This window comes from Carettochelys insculpta, chromosome 2, assembly GCF_033958435.1.
Source record: "Carettochelys insculpta isolate YL-2023 chromosome 2, ASM3395843v1, whole genome shotgun sequence".
NCBI lineage: Eukaryota > Metazoa > Chordata > Testudines > Carettochelyidae > Carettochelys > Carettochelys insculpta.
This window is the reverse complement of record NC_134138.1, coordinates 24,575,913-24,595,473: the sequence shown is the minus strand read 5'-3', so window position 1 is coordinate 24,595,473 and position 19,561 is coordinate 24,575,913. Positions and strand designations below refer to the sequence as shown.

Here is a 19,561-nt window from a genome sequence, read left to right as displayed (position 1 = left end):
CGGACGATCTCAAACAGTTTCAAGAGCTGTTTAAGAGGGTGGCCTTCACGCAAGGCATCCAGACAGCAGAGGTGCAAGAGAAACACCATAAGCTCCTCAAAAATTTGAGACCTCCGGCCTCCTCCAGAGTAGCAATACCGCTTGATGAAGCGATCTTAGAGTCCGCCACTACGATATGGCAGACCCCTGCGACTATTCCGCCTGTCCAAAAGAGAGTGGATAAGAAATGCTTCGTGCCGGCGAAGGGCATGGAGTTCCTGTTCAGCCACCCACAGCCAAATTCCTTGGTGGTGGAGTCATCGCAACAATGATCAAAGACATCTCAATTCAGGACAGGGGGAACAGACAAAGATGCCAAAAAGCTAGAGCTGTTCGGCAGAAAGGTCTACTCCTCCTCCACTTTAACGTTGCGAATGGCAAATTACGCAGCGCACTTAGCGAACCATAATTTCGACAACTATTCCAGGTTAACCTCCCTCATGGACTCGCTTCCAGAGGACAAAAAGCCAGTGCTCAAGGCCATAGTGCAAGAAGGCTACGCGGCCTCGAGGACGGGAGTTCAGATCGCCCTGGACGCTGCGGACACAGCAGCACGTTCCACAGCAACGGCAGTGGTGATGCGAAGGGAGTCCTGGCTCCAGACTTCGGGTATACCGAGGGATCTGCAGGCAAAGATAGTTGACCTTCCCTTCGACTCGCAGAAGCTGTTTGCTGAATCAACTGACTCGGCCCTTCATTCCAGTAAAAATTCAAGAGCCACACTCAGGACCCTGGGGATTTACACCCCTCCATACACAAAGAAAAGGTACTACCCTCAACAAAGACGGTACCAGTACCAGCAACAGCGCCCCCAGTACCACAGGGGTTACGAGCAAGGGCGATATCAACAGCACCAGCAGTACAGAACTCCCAGGCGACATTCACAACAGAGCCGTGCGTCCTCGGGGCGGGGCCAAAGACCACAAGTTTGACCACAATCGCCTCCATCCTTACAGCACTGGACGATGGAGACTGGTTCGCAGCCCTCGATTTACAAGACGCGTACTTCCACATAACTATTCATCCGGCTCACCGGCGATTCCTCCGGTTCATGGTAGGCAACGAACACTTCCAATACAAGGTCCTACCGTTTGGCCTGTCCTCGGCCCCCAGAGTCTTCACCAAGACCTTGGCAGTGGTGTCAGCCTACCTGCACAGACAGGGGGTATTTATATTCCCGTATCTGGACGACTGCCTGCTCAAAGGGGCCTCGAAGGGGGAGGTACTACGCATGATACGCGTCACAGCAAACACGTTCTCTTCACTCGGCCTGGTTATCAATCTGGCAAAATCAAAAATACACCCCACACAGGACATACAGTTCATAGGGGCTCGCATAAACTCGGTTACAGCGAGAGTATATCTACCAGAGGCTCGCTTTCGGGCCATCGGTTCCCTTGTGTAGGTCATCACCTTCAGCCCTACGGTGCCGGTCTTGACGTGCTTGCAGCTGCTGGGCCACATGGCAGCGGCAACGTTCGTAGTACAGAACGCCAGGTTACACATGTGCAGCATGCTGCACTGGCTGGCAAGTGTATACAAACTGGCAGTACACACCGTTCACAGGGTGGTGTCGCCCACAGCCAGGGTGCGAAAATCCCTGCAATGGTGGGTAAACCCCAGGAACCTGCTAACAGGGGTACCCTTCCACCAGCCGCAAATATCGGTTTTTTCTCACTACAGATGCCTCCCTCATAGGGTGGGGAGCGCACATGGGCGAAGAGGTGACTCAAGGACTGTGGTCACCCGCGGAACAGTCACTACACATAAATATACTGGAGCTCAGAGCAGTGTTCAACGCCTGCAGACACTTTCGAGACCACATACAAGGCAAAGTCGTCGGGATCAGTACAGACAATACCTCCACCATGTTTTATGTAAACAGGCAAGGAGGAGCTCGATCCCGTGCCTTATGCGTGGAAGCAATCCGCTTATGGAACTGGTGCATCACCACCAATATAATCTTGAAAGCCTCATACTTGCCGGGTGCGCACAATGTGAAGGCAGACCAGCTGAGCAGGCGTTTTGCACTCACACACGAGTGGCAGATCCGTTCCGATCTGCTACGGCCGATTTTCCACGCATGGGGTTTTCCCCAAATAGACCTGTTTGCCACTCAGCACAACAAGAAGTGCCCACGATTCTGCTCCAGGGCAGGACTGGGATGGGGGTCCCTGGGGGATGCGTTCGCGATCCCGTGGAGGGGCCCCCTGCTTTATGCGTTTCCTCCCACAGTGCTGATCCACAAAGTCTTGCAGAAAGCCAGGAGGGAAAGGGCCCGGATGATCCTGATAGTCCCAACGTGGGATCGACAACACTGGTTCCCCTTAGTCCTGCGCATGTCGGACCGTCCACCGATGCCTCTTCCGGTGGCGCTGGATCTGCTCACACTAGCCCAGGGGTCCGTAGTGCACCCGCACCCCCAAGGCCTGCGACTGCAAGCGTGGTTAATCCATGGCTCAGCTCCCTAGAGAGCACATGCACAGTGGAAGTACAGCAAGTCCTAGAAAGTAGCAGGAGGACTTCCACCAGGAAGACCTACAAGCAAAAATGGACTCGCTTCACGGCTTGGTGTTCTACCAAACAGCTGGCCCCCCCTTTCGGTGCCTATACCTACAATACTAGAGTATTTACTGGACCTCAAGAGAGGAGGACTCTCGCTATCCTCGTTGAAGGTCCACCTTGCCGCCATCTAGGCGTTCAGACATGAGGAGGAAGGGCACACGGTGTTCGCCCACCCTATGGTTACCAGGTTCCTCAAAGGGTTGGTAAACCTATACCCCCCTCGGAAGCCGATTCCACCTTCGTGGAACTTGGACCTGGTGCTTACCACGCTAATGGGACCACCGTTCGAGCCCTTGGCCACGGTTCCCCCCCGCCGCCTCACAGTACAGACGACCTTTCTTCTTGCAATTACGTCAGCTCGTAGGGTGAGCAAGCTCACGGCAGTCATGGCAACGCCACCCTGCACTGTTTTTTCCAAGGAGGCGGTAACCATACGGCTGCATCCAGCCTTTGTTCCCAAAGTTTCTTCTGAGTTTCACATCAACGAACCTATTGTTCTACCCTCGTTTAATCCAAAGCCTCATAATTCCAACGAAGAGGCGCGCCTACACCTCCTGGACGTGAGGAGGGCGCTAGCCTTCTACGTAGACAGGACCAAGTCCTTCCGGAAAACGGATAGACTCCTAGTCTCCCTCGCTCCCAAATCGAAAGGAGAGGGTCTCTCCTCGCAGAGAATCTCAAAGCACATTGTATCCTGCATACAAATGTGCTACGAGCTCAAAAAGACTCCTTTATCGGCCACTGCCAGGGCTCATTCCACCAGGGCGGTGGCGGCATCAACAGCCTTTTTCAAGGGCGTTGCGTTAAAAGACATTTGCAGAGCGGCGACCTGGTCATCCTACAACACCTTCGCCAAACACTACGCCCTTCACAGGGTATTCCAAGAGGATACCCGTCTCTCTGCAGCGGTCCTCTCGGGGACAAGCTGCACATAATCCGATTACCCACCTCCTATCTTGGGTTACTGCTGGGTAGTCACCTATTGTGGAGCACCCACGGGGACACTCGAAGAAGAAAGAAAAGTTACTCACTGTAGTAACGGTGGTTCTTCAAGATGTGTCCCCGTGGGTGCTCCACTACCCGCCCATCCTCCCCGCTTCGGATCTCTGTTAGTGTTTTGCAGGGGCACCCGAGGCGGTTGGTCGAGGAACTGGCGGGGACCGGATCGCGCACATGGCCAGGAGCGCGCAGGGGAGTGGCGCGCGCCGGCGCATGCGCGGTCCGGCAGAAACTGCTTGGAAGATCCGATCTGCGGCGCCGGGCAAGCCCGACACCTATTGTGGAGCACCCACGGGGACACATCTCGAAGAACCACCGTTACTACAGTGAGTAACTTTTCTTTCCCTCTCCTCCCCCAGAGCTAGGCAACATCAGCCCCCCACCATGCCCACTGCCTCCTGGAGAACCAAGCATCCCCAGCCTCCAGCTCTAGGTCCATGCCCTCCCCTTCCCCTAGAGCCAGGCACCCTCCACCCCCTGCTCTAACCCAATCCTCCTCCCCTCCCTGAGAGCTAGGGACCTCCAGGGTGCTCCCCTCCCTCCACGCTAACTTACTGCTTGGGTCTCACTGGAGCTGCTGCCTGCCACCACATGCTTCTCCCTCCAGGTGCTAGGGTGCATGCGCAGAGCAGCAGGGAGCAGTCCAGGTGTGCACTACAAGCAGGAGCCACATTTCAGTGAGCAAACAGCCAGGTTGGCCATCCCTGTTCTAGCTCATTGTTTCTCAATCTTTTTGATACCAGGGGCCAGCTTGCTGCCTTCCTAAATGGTGTCAGGGGGTTCTCATGGACTGGCACCAGTCCCCTGACTCTATCTGGCTGTTGAGAAGTATTGCTCTAGCTTACTTTAGGTCAATTTTGGTTCAGTATTGTCTGGAAATCCAGTCAGTCTGTTCATTTGCAAGTACACTCAGAAGTATTCAAGGGTCACCTGCTCAGCAAATAGTTCAGTTTGGATCTGATTTTCATTTTTACTGTACCAACTTCCTCATTATCAAGCAATTCCCATTTGCCTAAAAGACTGTGAATTTTACTTGTTTCCTATAAATTGTCAATCCTTTTCCTGAATCTTTCGTTTTCTTTCTTTGCTGAGGGAAGTAAGTCTGGTGAATTAAAGTTTGTGAACAAGGCTTTAATACTGACATTCTTTCTGATTTCACCCAGATCAGGGGTTGGCAACCTGCAGCTCCAGAGCCACATGCAGCTCTTTAAGGGCTTCTTTGTGGTTCCCAATGCCATAAATGCAAAGTTTAAAAAAAAATCTGATTATTTTTGATAAATAGCGAATGTCTAGAAGCCCAACAAAAAACAACTCATATCTAAATTGCAAATGATATGTGATCTCAAAATGTTGGATGACTCCCCCTTTAATATGTGCAGTGCATTGTGGGATATGATACTGTGTTGCTAGTAAAGTCTTGATTTTGAAAAGGAGAAGGAAGCTTGTGGCATTCCTGCTATGAAAGGCAACACACATTTTAAGAAAATGGAAATTAAACGTGAAATAAAATTACATAATTAAAGTAGGTTTGGGAGTGGAAGTCAGGAAGATAGTTGTACAAACACACACATGCCGTTTCTTCACATGCCTCTTTCTCTGGAAGGGGCATGGTAATGTGCAACTGAGAAAATGCTAACGAGGCATGGAAGCAAATTTCCCACACCTCATTAGCATATGGCCATGTGATTTGGAGTCCAGAAGAATCTCTTCTGGACTTCAAAATAGCCCTGTAGACGCGGGGTCCACAGGAAACTCCCAGAAGGAAACCCTCCTTCGAGAAGCCCCCTCTTCTTCAAAATTTTAGAAGTGCAGAAGCAGGTGTAAAGTGTGAGGAAATAGATTATGTAAAAAGTTTGTGAATGTCCTGCAGTAAACATGTATTGCATTACAAATCACTGTGTGTGCACTGTTCTTAAAACATGGTTACAAAAAGTGTGGTTTAACATTATTTATTAAGGAGCACCTCGTATTCAAATGCATTGCGACACATGAATTATTGATTTTTTTTTACTGAATTTGAAAAAAGGCTCTTCCTGATATTTTGGTTGCTGACCCACTGCTCCAGATGATTTGGAAGCCAGTAAGTGCTGGAAACCCTAAAAGCAGAAACAGAAGCATTACAATGCATGAGCAAGAAGTCGTCAACCTGTAGCTTGAGTTTTTGATGCACCCTATTAACATGCATCTCGTTTGTTATCTACTCAGCTCTCAAGTGCCAAAGGTTTCATTGCTATAATGAATAATAATATTCCCACCTCTTTGATCGTCGTCACCAACAACCATGGGCTCAGTGCCCTTTGGTGTCTGATGTCTCCCTCACTATTTCCTTCTATCTTTCCCTGTCCAGTGTGGAGTGGCTTAGTTTCTGTAGACTAGCTCTGCACCAATCTACTGTATTATCTACCCAATCTCTGTGGGGTCTGCCTCTCCTATTTGAGCTGTCCATTATGCTGGCTACCAGGGCCTTGACTTTTCACTTGTTCATTCTGCAGATATGCCTAAATAACTGTAGCTTCTGTTGTATAACCTTCTGCAGTAGGTTTTCTTTCTGCTGTATCTTCCTATGTATTTCCTTGTTGGTAACTTTCTGCATCCATCCTATTCTCAGGATCTTTCTATAACAACTCTCCTCAAATGCCAATATCCTTCTCTTCAGATCTTTCGTTATCACCCATATCTCACATCTGGACAACATGCTGCTGAATATACACATTTTAAAACACTCAGCTTCATTCCAAAGCTAATTGCTTTGCTTTTCCAGATCTTATCCATCACCTTCAAACTCACTCTTGTTTTCATTATTCTATTTGCTATTTCTTCCTTACAATCTAGATCATATGTCATGTTGCTCCCCAGATACGTGAACTTCTCTATGTTCTCTAGTTGGATCCCATCTACACTGATCTACCTTTTTTCATTATCTCCAAATACCCTTGTTTTTGTTTTATCGATGTTCACAATCAGGCCATACTCCTTTCCTTCCTCATTTAGCTGCTATACCATTCTGACTAGTTTCTCTTCATCTTGCTTGATGATAACTATATCATCCACAAACCTCAAGTCATAAATTCTCATTCCATGCACTGATATCCCTTCTACCTCTTGTTTTTAATTTCGCCCATCGCTCTCTCTAGGTGTGTGATGAAGATACTCAGAGATATCGGACCTCCTTGTCTCACACCTCTTCTTGTTCTAAATCAACTTCCCAAGTCTATGCATGTTCTCTCCACATTGTCGTTGATATCTTTTATACAACTCCAACACCACACAAGTCACTTTCCGATCTATACTGTCAAATGCTTTCTGAAAATTGACAAAGCAATTGTAGATGTTCTTGTCCTTTCGTCAGGTTTTCTTGCTATCAATCTTAGTGCCAATATCTGCTGTGTGGTACTTCTGTCTTTCCTGAGCCTCTCTTGCTCATCTGCTGGATATTCTTCTTTCTGTAATCTGTATCTACATCAGAATCATCATCAGCACTTTGCCAAGATGACTCATTAGGGCAATCATTCTGTAGTTCTTCCACTCCAATGCACTGCCTTTCTTGTGTATTGTCACTAGCACAGATCTTGTCCATTCCTTAGATGGCTTCCCTTCTTTCCATGCTATGTGACAAAGGCCTATTTCCTGAATCATACTTTCTCCGCTGTATTTAATAATCTTTTCTGTGATCTTATCTTTTCCAGGGCTTTTATTATGCTTGCATTGATTTATCACAGAAGCCATTGTTATGTTGTTATTTTCTTCTTTTATGTGCTAGCAGTATACTTTATGCTATACTAGACACAAAACAAAGAAACTACCGCTCACGTTTTAATAATAAATACAGAACATAAGACTCAAAAGGAAACCTAGTGGAAGGAATAGCTTGTAGTTTTGTGTGTGTGTGTGTGTGTGTTTATAACAAGTAGACCTGATTAGGAGTAGAATTTTAACTCAGAAGGAATTTCTGATACTTGGAGATTTCATTTTATTTTGAATTTTTGCTGTCTGAAAATTTCAGAATTTTTTTCTAATTTTTTAAAAATCAGAACAAAATATTTCAACATTCCTGGAATGATTCATTCAGTAGGTCAAAATGGAACTGTCTTGTTGTGTCAGTCAGTCTTAATCCGAGTCTGAGTGAGCCACCATGTTGATGTATGGGAGTAGTATTTGGGATTTCTCACGTCCCCATTATTCCCTCTGTGTTGAATTATGCAGCTGAACTGTATCTCCCAGGATGTACCATGGTTTCTTCCTTTGCCTGAGCCACTGGAGTGCTTTATTGGAGATATGGTCTGGCTAAGGAGCTTGAATCATAAGAGAGAGTATGCGGGGGGAGGAAGCATGAAACATCCAAGCTGCAATTCCCATCACGTTCTGGTGGCTCAGGCAGATGCAGAGTTTCATGTTGAACTGATCAGAAACAAAACTGTGTTTTGATGTTTTTCCTCTAGAGTATTGAAAATCCTCTACAAAATCAACACTTTCCCACAGAAATATTTTGACTTTCTCCAGAAACCACATTTTAATTGAAAATACCCACACAAATCTAATGGTATTGGACAAGTGTGTTTATGTAAAAACATGTTTTGTTTGGCTCACTTTGAGGCAATTACAGAAGCACTGGGTTTTTAAAAGAGACAAAATTATGTACGATTCCCTAACAAGAGAAATTTCTGGCCACAGATCACTTATTGTAGCATATGAAATACATACATGATGTGAAAATTATCACATGCTTTTTCTGCATGCAGATAAAGTGTATTACTGGGTACATTATATTTTTAAGCAGCAATCAGATAGTAGCAAACAGATGGTTAAACAAATTTTTAACCCATTTTCTGGAAGTCAACCTTTGAGAAATCTGATTTGTATCAGATCTGTCAAATACTGTGAATTGAATTAGGTGTGTAGGGATAGAAAAGGAAAAAAAGACACCTGTATGGAAATGTGTTTAGAAATTCAAGTAGTATGGCAGAATAAACGGAGTGGAGGAATACATTAGTTAAAATGGAATGGAATGGTCAATGTGGATTGGTAGACATCTTGTGGAAGCATGAGGAGGGATTGAAAGGAATAACACTATTAGACAGAAATGGGGTAAGGACGATTGTATAGAAAACATGGCTGTAAAAGAACAGGCAGAAATATATAGAGAAGAAATCTTGAGAGGCATTAAGGAAAATAGTAACTACTATGACACACCAGTGGAAACATGGAGGGAGAATCAATGAGGTTCTAGCTAAAACTTCTCTGAACTGATGAAGAAAACATTTTCATTTTAAAAAAATGTAAGGGAAATATGTTTTCAGATACTGAAGAAATTATAGGGAATTTAGAAAACAAAATACAGGAAATGATTTCTGTATCTTAGATAACATTTGGTATATATACACTAATTAAGGAGTAGTAACAGAGAGGAAGCCGTGCTAGTCTATACACTATCAAAACAAAAAGCAGTCAAGTAGCACTTTAAAGACTAGCAAAATAGTTTATTAGGTGAGCTTTCATGGGACAGACCCACTTCTTCAGACCATAGCCAGTCTTAAATATTGAGTCTGTTTTGGTCTGGCTATGGTCTGAAGAAGTGGGTCTGTCCCACGAAAGCTCACCTAATAAACTATATTGCTAGTCTTTAAAGTGCTACTTGACTACTTTTTGTTTTACTAATTAAGGAAGATCATTTGGTTTCTCCAAGCAGGCAGCTCCCATTGCAATCAATGAGAAATGCCCCCTGCTGTAAAGAAGATCATAATGGCCATATTGGATTGGACCAAAGTTCCATCTGTGTCAGTATCCTGACAGCTGAGAGTGGCCATTGTCAGTTGCAATAGAGGGAATGAACAGAATAAGTGATCCCATCCTCTGTTGCCCATTCCCAGCTTTTGGCAAACCGAGGTTAGGGACACCATTACTGTCCATTCCGTCTCATAGCCATTTATTTACCTGCCCCCACCCTATGAACTTAATCTTGTTCTTTTTTGAACCCTGTTATGTTTTTGTCCTTCACAACATAGTATGGCACAGAGTTCTGCAGGTTGACTCTGTTGTTGGAAAAAATAACATCCTTTAATGTTGAAACTGAACTGAAAAACAACATACGTTGTAATAGTTATCAGGAGAAGGATACATATAGTTAGAATGGGGCTAGTGTCATTCATGGCAGACTGGCCTGAAATTTATATGTGAAGATAATATATGCTGCCTACTCTTTCAGTGAATAAGTGCTGTGTTGTTGTCCTCTCCCCATTGCTGGCCTGCTTTTGCTTTCCCTGTTCTGCTTGGGTGGGGGACTAGGATGGTGATGAGCAAGGATTTCTTCACCTTTCTGCTCCTGGCTCTATTCCCACACTGAAGGCTCTTTAATTTGCAGATCTCATGGTGATGATGCAAAATAAGAGTTCCGGAAGACTAGAATAGTGTATTGAAACTAGCAATGATATCACAGTAAAGCTCTTAACTTGTTTACAGTACTCCTCCCTCCAAGTTAAAGCGCTCTTGTTAATTCTTAAATTGGTTTTTCTGTACCAGTACATAGCTGTTAAGTGATATAATGAAGTGACTACTTCACCTACTGTTACTAGACTGACTTGAGTGTTTTAATAAAGAAAGAGGCCCTACCTGGAAGGAAAACTCTCTTTTCCACCTGTGGCTTGGTGGGAGTAGAGTGGCATTTGTGTAGGATTGGCATTACCATCAGATGAGGCAGGCTTCCGTTCCCAGGGAGGTGGAGGATGCACAATACCTGGTCTTTATGTGTTTCTCTCTAGGTATTGTTTATATTGGAACCAACTCCAAGATGTGTCATAGTAAAAATTATGTAGACCTCATTCATTAAAAAGGACACATGTTGTCCATCTATCCTGTTGATTACATCATGTGGGTGTATGAAAGAGGAACTTATTTAAATATTTTGAGCAGTATTATGACACCCTCATTTATACTGAATAGCACTTTACTCTGATCCCAATTCAGCAAAGCACCTCAGCACATACTTAACTTGAAGTCAGCATGCTTAAGCATATGATTAAGTGGTTTGCTCAATCACAGCTGTAGTAAGCACCCTCATGTATTTCAGTGGGTCTTTCTTTTCTCTGTTGCACAACTGCCCAAGAGTCAGTAAAGCACCATGCACTTGGTTAGCACATGGTGTATACTCAGGTTCCTCACCCACTGTTTTTCTGCAGCCATTTTGCTTCTGCCCTCTAACTTAGAGTCCTGGTCATCTGTTCTTGGGACTCTTCTCCATGCTGTGCAGATCCCTGGGAGGTACTGAGGTCAGGCTGTCTCCCTCAGTCCCACCCATGTATCTCATCTCTGCAAAGCAGGGGAGGAGAGACAGAAATCAGGAGAAGGACTGGGCTGCTGTAAGCTACTGCAGTCTGAACAAGCCTTCTGGTGGGTGTTACTGTGGTTAAAGAGAGAGTGCAGTCTCAGACTTCCCCAGTAGCCTGCATGTACGCATGAGCGTGTGTGTTTGTGTGCGTGCGTGCATGTGTGTCTGCACGCTCATGTATGCATACACACTCTCTCTCTGCATGTGTCTCTCACATACATGGAATCTCTGAGACACACAGGCTCTGTCTATATCACACTCATCTCCCAACATGTATCTGCTGTGTTGTTGTTGCCTCTTGGTACTTCCTGTGATGCATTTTATAATTTTATTTATCTCTCACGCTTAAATTCAGTTCTTTGAGTAGTGAACATCTAATCTGTCCTATCTGGGATAATTATCCCTTTGGTAACTTTTAAAAATATCTGTATTATACCTAGATTTCTTTGTTTCTACTGGTGACACATCCCCACACATTACTTTGATATTAGTACACATTACAAAATTCATTCCACTAATGGATTGAAAAAAATTAGAACATTGGGTGGGGCTACCTAAAGAGTAAGTATTATTGTATGAGTAATGGTGGTACCATCTGTCCCTTTGTGTCCAGTGATGCCTCACCTGCAGAGAACAAACTGGGGCAGCTTCCCCAAGCCCTATGCTTTTTAGGAGCCCTGCGGTGGCTACCCAAGCTGTCTCATGGATGGGATGGGGAATGATTACCTTGGTCAGGGTGCAGTGGTGAAGGCAGCAGCAGGGGGTCGCCTCCCCTCACCCCCTTCCCTGCACTCACCATACGGGCGCCATGAGAGGCAGCCTGCTCTGCTGTGCCACACTGTGCCCTCCTGGCCCACTGAAACCCACTTCTCTGAGGGCAACGGAGACCACTTCCTGATCCTGTGGAGACGCGAAGCTCTGTGGGCTAGGGAGGGCACTGCGGAACAGAGCAGGTTGCTGCTTGTGCCACCTGTGTGGTAAGTGCAGAGTAGCAGAGTGGAGGCAATTGCCTGTTGCTGCTGCTTCTGCCCACTGACACGTCCTGCCCCGGCTGGTCGGAGAGGAGCTAAGGGGATGGGGTGGGATGGAGCAGGGGAAGACAGGGCCTGCGATGTGGGGGAGGGTTGCTCTGGGCCTTGCTCCCCATGGCTGGGGCAATAGGATGTGTTGCTTCAGGTTCCGCCCCCTCCCGTGCCCCTCACTGAGATGGCCCTGATCAACTGGCCATTGAGATGCTGTGGGTAGGAACATCCGCCAAGGTGGTTTTTAGTTTCTGCTCTGGAGGTGAAGAACTGAGCTCACTAAGGCTTACAGTTCCCACTGGTCTATAAAGTAAATACAAGCTAATTTAAAACAAGTACCATTAGGCTGTGACTTTCAAAAGTGTATTGTTTTAACTCTGCCCCTGTTGAAGTCCAAAGAGTTTTACTATTGACTTCTGTGGAAGAATGGTTGGGCCAATGCTGAGTTCTTTTGAAAATTTCTCCTTAATCTCTCCTCACATGCAGATATGTTCCACAAATAAAAATGTTTAAGTACACATTGACTGTTATCACAATAATCATTCCAAATTCTGTACTCTTTCATCTGTGAGTCATCTGGGTTAAGAGAGCTTCCTTGTCCCTTGGAAGGATGGATGTTTCTGTGGCAAGGTCAGACTTTCATCTTTTATTTAAATAGTTAATATTTTTGCATACAACACAATTTTAATTTGAAAAAAGCCCAGTTCTGAGGGGGAGAGGAGAGTGGGTGACAGGGAATGAACCACTAGAGAACACTCCCTCCTCCGCAGGTTCTGGTTTTTGCATTCCTCTGCCAATAGGTTTCAAGCTGTTTGCTGACAGTAAAATGTGTGTTTCAGTCCATTTGTTGAGGTCCCTGAACTGTGGGGTGTGCAACCCTAAGTGTACACAAAGGAACACTGAAGGAAGCAGTGGGGGTAGGGAGGGAGTGCCTTCCAGCTCTGTGCCAGCCCTGCCTCCAGCTGTGGCCCTAGTCTTGGTGATCTCATACCTGTCTGTGCTACCCCCTCCACGCAGCCCTGGAGACCACTGATTTAGTGATTGAACCAAACAGTGCATAATATACTACTTCTAGTTGTTATTTTATCAGCTAAGGTTGTAAAGATTTGTACTGTGCATTCAATGGTCTGTTGAGGAGCCAAGTTAGGAGTCACATATCCATCCCTAATGAGCCATGGGCTCTGTGGGGGAAAAAAAAGCATATGATCATGTAATTAAGGACTGTATTGTAATGCACAGACAGAAGTGGGCAAATTAAGGTTGCAAAGGCAATCTTCAGTCTTGTATTTTTTTAACTTTGAGGTTCCTACAGAGAGAGGTTTTGCAGAGTTATTCTCTTTTTCTGTTCTAAAAAGTGAGATGGTCACATAAGCTACCGGCCATGAACGTGGAGCTGGATGGGCATTCAGGAGGCTAGTTCCAATTCCGTGCAGCCAAGCTTTTGAAGATGAGGAAAATGACTTTCACCTGGACTATAAATGTATGTGTGGCGGGGGGGAAAGCATGTAAGATACTGCAAAGAATAAAACCTTTAGACAAAGTGGCTAAGATTTTGTGGGGAAATAATTAGTGACTTAACATATTCACGTTAGATATGAAGAGATTTGATTATCAAAGGCAAATTCAGGTGTATTTCACAGTATTTTTTAATTACTGTAATAGCTAGGAGCATGGTGCTACTCAGAGATTGGAATTAACTCGGAGATCATAACTGAAAGTCAGGTTAGGAGACATTTGGGTGAGATACCAGAAAGGCACTGGTTCTCCAGTTGCAGAACTGGCTGGAGCTTGGTCATTTGCTTCTGGAGTGGAAAGTCGGAGTGCTGTGGATGTAGCTGACGTAGCATTTGGGGTTTGGATGGGGGACCTAGTGGGAATGGCAGTATTGGCCTTGAGTGCAAGCCTTCCTCCCAGCTGAAGTTAGGGGTAGGAGTACAGAGAGTTTCCTTTAGTGGTGCGGTGGGGAACTGTTATTGGTTTGGGGGCCACTGACCCATAGACAAATTAGTAGGGAGCCACAGAAGAGAGAAGCAAAAATAAAACACTTAATGGATGTGGTTCATGACTATGGACTGTGGGGTTGAGGGGGAGGGAAAGTGCAGGTATAGACTGGGGTGGGTAATCTGGTCCAGAGTGGGGTGCAGGAGCAGGATGTGGGTGGGGGATCTGGGTCAGCGGGGCAGCAGGAGCAGGCTGGGGTGTAGGTCTAGGTGAGAGGAAGGGTGCAGGAGGGTTTGGTATGTGAGGTCTGGAAGGGAGGGGACAGGACCAGGATACAGGTGGGGAGTCTGGGCAGGAAGGGGTGCAGCAGAGGAGTGTGGGGTCTGGGTGGGAGGGGGTGGAGGCTTTGGGGTTTGGCAGGGAGAGGTCAAGGTAGGGGTGAGGGATCTGAAAAGGAGGGGTGAGGGGTCTGGGAGGGAGGGAGCGGGAGCACGGTGCAGGTGTGGAGTCAGGGTGAGAGGGAGGGCACAGGAAGAGGATGCGAGATGGGCGGGGTCTGGATGGCAGGGTCATAGGAGCTGTCTGGGGGCACAAGGTCTGCGTGACGAGTCCACTTACCTTTGTACCACCCCAGATGCACATGGCTTGGCACCCCCTCCCCTCTGCTCTCAAGTACTGCTCTCTACTGCTCTGATTGGCTGGAATTCCAGCCAATCAAAGAAGTGGTAGGAAGCCTCTGGCAGGCTGCCATGTCTGCTCCAAACCTCCCCCCGCCGTGGGTCCGATGCCATGGAGGGGAACCTGGGAGTATGGATCAAGACAAGCCGTAGTCCACATCTGAACTGTATGCTGAGGGGTTCCCTACTCCTACTTTAGCCATTTGTCTGAGAGGGAATGCCTGAGAGTGGAAGATCTTGGAGTAAGAGGGTTTTTTCTTTAAAACAAAACAAAAAAAAAAACCACACCAGAAAGACAAACAGTGGAAACACGATGAAATGGGAGTGATTCTCTGAAACCTCCTTTATCACTCACTTCCTTGGAGGGGAAAAAAAGAGAAAGACCAAAGTATTTTTTCCCTTACCCATCAGTTTGTGGAACAGGCTACACAAAGATATATTGGGTACTCCGCTGCTGGTGTGGTTGTAATGAAATATGAGATTGTCTCCATGGATCTGTCATTCAATCTGTCTGTACAGTGTCTTTGGGCCTACCATAAGTTCTTCCAGGGCAGGCTGTGGTCTTAGGTGTGTGATAAATATTGGCATTTATCTTGAAACATTTGCAGCCACAGATGCACGAGAGAGCAGCAGTGGAAAGATGGCTCTTAGCATCATTTGAGACTAGAAACAGGCCGATAGGAGGGTGGAACTCTTGGGATCAGTGAACTGTAGGCAAAAGGTAAAATATCTGTTTCCTTTAGCCTGGGTTCCACCTCTTTGTGCTCATTTTTATTTATTTATTTAATTATATTTTAAGGCCTCTTTCAAGTATTCTAAAAGCAGACAAAGCCTCACTATTTATTAGGAACAGTTATTTTGAGTTTTCAGTTCAGGGAATGTTCTGTGTAAAATTGAGATGGCTCTGATGCTATGTTTAACAATGTCCTCAGCTTCCCTTTCAAAGTTTCAGAATATTCAGGCCAGTGACGTTGCTGTATGTGGTAGTTATGATTCATTTGGGCCATGGGAGGAGGGTGACAGTTACTTGCTACACAAATCTTTCCTGTGATTCATGAAACACCATTTGTGTCAGCCTTGTAGGAGGCAGTTCATATGTCTCCTAGCAGGAGGGAAAACACTTGGATTGCTGCTGTCAGATGGGCATGGAAAAATGATGGTTAAACAGAAGAAAGTGTGGTGGGGCTCTGTAGCAACAATTGTTGATGTACTTAATGGAAAGACTGGTACTCCTCAAACCTAAGTTTCTTTAAGGGGATCAGCATTACTATAATAGCCAAAAATATAAAATAATGTTACTTCTGGTGGCATTTTTAATTTTTGTTGTGACTATTGTGTAAATACATCTTTGCACTTCTGGTTGGCAGAATCTGCCATTGCTTCATATGGGAGAAGGCCAGTATTGTTGAATCTGTGTGTCAGCAAATCTTTCGGTTTCTGCTGGTAAGAGCAGAGGGACCAAAGCAGTGCTGCACTCTTGTACTCTAGCAGCAGAGATTTTTTGCTCACTGCTAGCAGACAGACAATTTACCAAATGTTGTTATATGCCAAATAGGAAAGCATTTTTTGTAGCCCACCAAAAAGTTGAAGTACAACGTTAAGTGTAGCTTCCTTGCCAAAGTTGATAACCCAAATAATTCTGGCTAGATTTACATATAAAAGAAAAGCACCTTGCAGAGGACCTCAATTTAGAATGGAAGATGGCTCAGATCTTTCGGTGGCACTGTTCATCTTCCTTTCCAGACTCCAAAAAGGAAATCCTCTGAGTTCAGGGTCCATATAGAGTAGAGGAGGATGAGGAGGGCTGGGAGTAGTAGTATCCTCTAAACTGGGGTTGTATTACCTTTCCTTTAGGGCTTCTCTATCCCAGCCATCCCACAATCCCCCCAGCCCTGTCTTACCCAAGGACCCAGAAGCATCCATGAGGAGTCCATAGCAGTAGTGCTCCAGTGGACCTCTGGTACACCACAGGAGACCTGCCTTAGGGTCTGTTGTGTGGGGCAGGGTTTGTTCAGCTCCACACTGATGGAAATGATAGGGGAGCAACTCCATAAATATGTTCCTCATGGAGGTTTCCAGCCTTCCTACCGTCAACCAGGGGCAAGCAGAAGTTAAGTTGGGGGTAATGGTTTCAGTTCTTGCAGACCTAAGAAAATTATTATTGAAAGTCAATGTGACTATTCAGTGTATCAAAAACCAGGATTTAGTCTCAGTGTCATGTATTATGTGGAGGCATTTGGAGTTGTCTCAAGGCTGCATGATTTGTGGGAGCAGAAATGAGGAGGATTTTCTCATACAAATGAACAAGCTAGAGAAATGGCTACAGAGTGCAAATTGTGATGTATTCATAGCTAAACTCCACCTTTCAGTTAGATGCTGGGGCAGAGAGATTACAATAAGCGGCTTTAAGACAAATTACTAACTAGTACATGTATGCAAATAGTTTAACCCAAAACAAAAAAGCAGTCCAGTAGCACTTTAAAGACTAACAAAATAATTTATTAGGTGATGAGCTTTTGTGGGACAGACCCACTTCTTCAGACCATAGCCATACCAGAACAGACTCAATATTTAAGGCACAGAAAACCAAAAACAGTAATCAAGGTTGACAAATCACAACCTTGACTACTATTTTTGGTTCTCTGTGCCTTAAATATTGAGTCTGTTCTGGTATGGCTATGATCTGAAGAAGTGGGTCTATTCCACAAAAGCTCATCACCTAATAAATTATTTTGTAAGTCTCGAAAGTGCTACTGGACTGTTTTTTTTGTTTTGATAGTATATAGACTAGCATGGCTTTCTCTCTGTTACGGTTTAACCCAACCTCACCAGTCAAGACACCCTCATAAAACTTTTGCTATACCCAAAAAGAGGGATGGCATTTGGAAATGGAGAATAAGGGAAGGAAAAGGTTTTACATATTGGTGCATAGAGGTGGTCTGCTTATACCACTTTGTCTTCTATTAAGTGCATATAGACTGTCATGGTTCAAAAAATAGTCCTGTTCTGCAGTCTGGCTTTTTGACAGAACTGTTCAACATCACCTCCAGCACCAAACTGCCAGCCTGGTCATTTAGGTTTGAAGTTCCTTCCTAAACCCATCTTCTTCCTAAAGTCTTTCTTGGGGGGCAATTTCTGACGTGAACAGACATCTCTCGGGTTTTTGTTCTGACTCTGAGCCTCCTAGCTTTGTCTGCTGTGGCTCCTCTTATTAGGAGGTGCCACCTCTGGGCTTCTGCCACATGATCCTTGATTACCTGATTCAACTGCTGGTCAGAGTCTAGAAGCAGGATGTTAGGACATGGTTTCTTAAAACCACATTCAACCTTCTGTAACATTGTGCTGATTCTTGGGCACATGACCAAGACTCTGCAAAGTATTCATTCACTATAGTTTAAAAAAGGGAGAAAGTGTAGCTAGGATGGATGGCGGGGAAGGAAGGTGAACCTCTCACAGCCACTAGTAGAAAGGGGTGATGGATGACCTGCTGCTTACACAGTATGATGATTGAATTATTGGGTAGTGTCAGAATGCACATGTCCACCAGAATAAGAGAAGTCTCTAATATAGTGAGGACTTCTGGAAGACCTAGAAGCCAGTGAGGCAAACAAAAGGCGAGATTCTCATCTGGAGTTAACTGAGTCATTGAGCCATTAAAGTCAGTGAGACTATAGTAACTTAAACCAGTTGAGGGTTCGACCCTTATGGTGAGTCCTCTGCTTCACAGCCTGCCAGCTCAAAGCAACCACAATATGAGCTGATTGCTCAAGCCGATTAGGCAATATTTTTCTGCATTCTTCATAAGCTGCTAGTGATGTAGAAGTGCTGCAAGGGAGGAATTACAATAATTGAGCCCCAGGGTCATGAGGGGCTGTGTTCCTGTTGCAGTGTTGTGATAGGACAAGTAAGGATGCAATTGGAAAAAAAATTGCACAACTGAAGGAAACCATACACATTTTTGTGCTGTATATGACAAGTGTCTCTCTCTGAGAGATAATAGCCAAATAAAGAGTAAGCCAGTTTAGAATGGAGATGCGAAGACATAGATGAAGGTGAGATGTAGAGGAGAGTGAAAATGGTTATGTCTTACTGAACACCTGTTCAGTAGTCATTATGTTTTGAATAGGTAATGATGACTAAATGCATTAAAGGACTTGGATTTATCCATACGGCTAAGTCCATTTTTTCCTGTGTTATAAAATGCTGACTCCGTTTAGATTTTACAATACTAATGCTTATTTTGGGGGAGGGGGAAGCAAGGGGACTAATTATAGCTTTGAACTCCACTACAATGAGACAGGGTTTCTATTAAATATTTCTCAGGCAGGCTGATGAGTCATGAAATGCAACTTCTGCAGAAAATATCCTGATTGCCTAATGACTAGGTGTTGGTAACTGAAATTACACACACTCTCTCACTCTCATGAAACCCAGGAAGTGCCTGTCTCTGAGTAAGTTGTTTATCGAAGTTACGCAAGAAATGTAAAAAGGCTTATGATTGCAAAACAGGTTAAAAAATAAACCTCAGAAATTTGAGGAACATGACAAATACCTGCTGCATAATACAGATAGTGGAATATTGTTACTGTAATTTCATTCACAAAATAGGAAGTACTTTCCATATTTTAAAGATTAAAATAATAATGTATCTTCCTTGTTAGGTAACAAAGTTCAAGCCTTGATTGACTGTAAAGAAAGAAAAGGATTGAATCATGAGATGAAAGTAACAGAATTAAGTACCTTTAGCACAAAAGCTTTACAATAAAGATTGCCACAAAATAGTATGCTGCAGAGTTCATTAAACACTTGATCCGCTGACCTACAGTTCAAACACAGTTTATTCAGATGTATCAGATGGGCATCAATTTCATTTTTTTCATAGATTTTTAAGGCCAGAAAGAGCTGTTATAATACCATCTGCTCTGATTCCTTGAATAACACATGCCCTAGCTTTCATCTGGGTTCTATCCTTGGATATACTTCATTACTGCTTCAAC

The 19,561-nt window shown here is 44.9% G+C and overlaps 1 protein-coding gene across 1 annotated transcript in view; it reads left to right on the top strand.

Annotated features, from left to right (window-relative positions):
- NSMCE2 (NSE2 SUMO ligase component of SMC5/6 complex) overlaps nt 1-19,561 on the top strand; it is a 202,039-nt gene that overhangs the window by 47,163 nt on the left and 135,315 nt on the right. The gene's annotated exons all lie outside the window — the stretch shown is intronic.